We start from the raw sequence: 2235 nt of genomic DNA on the forward strand, positions 1-2235 counted from the left end.
GGTCAGGTCAGGTCAGGTCAGGTCAGGTAAGGTCAGGTCAGGTCAGGTCAGGTCAGGTCAGGTTAGGTTAGGTTAGGTCAGGTTAGGTCAGGTTAGGTTAGGTCAGGTTAGGTCAGTTTAGATTAGGTTAGGTCGGGTTAAGTCAGGTTAGGTTAGGTTAGGTTAGGTTAGGTTAGGTTAGGTTAGGTTAGGTCAGGTTAGGTCAGGTTATGTCAGGTCAGGTCAGGTCAGGTCAGGTCAGGTCACATCAGGTCACGTCAGGTCACATCAGGTCAGGTCAGGTCAGGTAAGGTCAGGTCAGGTCAGGTTAGGTCAGGTCAGGTTAGGTCAGGTCAGGTTAGGTTAGTTTAGGTTAGTTTAGGTTAGTTTAGGTTAGGTTAGGTTAGGTTAGGTTGGGTTAGGTTGGGTTGGGTTAGGTTGGGTTGGGTTGGGTCAGGTTGGGTTATGTTAGGTTAGGTTAGGTTAGGTTAGGTTTAGGTTTAGGTTAGGTTTAGGTTTAGGTTAGGTTAGGTTTAGCTTTAGGTTTAGGTTAGGTTTAGGTTTAGGTTTAGGTTTAGGTTAGGTTTAGGTTCAGGTTAGGTTAGGTTAGGTTAGGTTAGGTTAGGTTACATTAGGTTAGGTTAGTGTTAGGTTAGGTTAGTGTTAGGTTAGGTTAGGTTAGTTTAGGTTAGGTTAGTGTTGGGTTGGGATAGTGTTAGGTTAGGTTAGTGTTAGGGTAGGTTAGTGTTAGGTTAGGTTATTGTTAGGTTAGGTTAGTGTTTGGTTAGGTTAGGGTTAGGATAGCTTAGGTTAGGTTAGGTTAGGTTAGGTTAGGTTAGGTTAGGTAAGGTTAGGTTGGGTTAGGTTAGGTTAGGTTAGGTTGGGTTAGGTTAGGTTAGGTTAGGTTAGGTTGGGGATAGGTTAGGTTGGGTTATGTTAGGTTGGGTTGGGTTAGGTTGGGTTTGGTTAGGTTGGGTTAGGTTGGGTTAGGTTAGGTTGGGTTGGGTTAGGTTGGGTTAGTTTGGGTTAGGTTAGGTTGGGTTAGGTTAGGTTAGGTTAGGTTAGGTTAGATTAGGTTAGGTTAGGTTAGATTAGGTTAGGTTCAGTTAGGTTAGGTTAGGTTAGGTTATATTGGTTTAAGTAGGTAAGGTTGGGTTAGGTTAGGTTAGGTTGGGTTTGTTTGGGTTAGGTTAGGTTAGGTTGGGTTAGGTTGTGTTAGTGTAGGTTAGGTTAGGTTAGTTTAGGTTGGGTTAGGTTAGGTTAGGTTAACTTAGGTTAGGTTAGGTTAGGTAAGGTTAGGTTAGGTTAGGTTAGGTTAGGTTGGGTTAGGTTAGGTTGGGTTGGTTAGGTTGGGTTTGGTTAGGTTGGGATAGGTTGGGTTGGGTTAGGTTGGGTTGGGTTAGGTTGGGTTAGTTTGGGTTAGGTTAGGTTGGGTTATTAGGTTAGGTTAGGTTAGGTTAGGTTAGGTTAGGTTAGGATAGGTTAGGTGGAAGTAGGCTGTTTAGGTTTTTTTATTGGTAATGCCGCCGCCACGTAGCGCTCTGTATAAAAATCAATGGCTGTGCCGTGTGCAGTCTGTGGCTGGTTGGCATTGTTGTAATACTCGCCATTGTAGTGTTGGGCAGCGGCAGCTGGATGCGAACAGCGCGTAGCGTTGCGCAGTTGGAGGTGAGCCGCCAGCAGTGGTGTACGTGGGGAGAGAGATGGCGGAGTTTTGAAATTTGTAAGAATTGGTGTCATGAACTGCTATATATATTATGACTATCAAGGTAAATACATTGTTTGTTCTCTATTAAAATCTTTTATTTGCTAACTGTGCCTATCAGTTGTTAGTGACTTCCGTAGTTTGAATCTTTTAGTTAGCTGGCAGTAGTGGCGCTTGCCGTACTGCAGTAGTTCGAGTAACGAAGATTTTTGTGAGGTAAGTGATTTGTGAAACATATAGGTTAATGTTAGTCAGGGCCATTCTCTTGTAGGGATTACTGAAAGTCAGATTGCGTTGCACAAAAAAAATATTGTGTGTCAGTTTAAGCACAGTCTTGTATAAATTTTTCAAAGGGGATGTTTCATAGGTTAGGTTTGGTTAGGTTGGGTTCGGATAGGTTGGGTAAGGTTAGGTTGGGTTATGTTAGGTTAGGTTGGGTTAGGTTAGGTTAGGTTGGGTTAGAATAGGTTAGGTTAGTTTAGTTTATATCGATCGGTCTGCAACAGCTCGCCTCAGGATTCCGAAATGACAGGACACAATCTTGCAAATAC

This window comes from Schistocerca gregaria, chromosome 3, assembly GCF_023897955.1.
Source record: "Schistocerca gregaria isolate iqSchGreg1 chromosome 3, iqSchGreg1.2, whole genome shotgun sequence".
Taxonomy (NCBI): domain Eukaryota; kingdom Metazoa; phylum Arthropoda; class Insecta; order Orthoptera; family Acrididae; genus Schistocerca; species Schistocerca gregaria.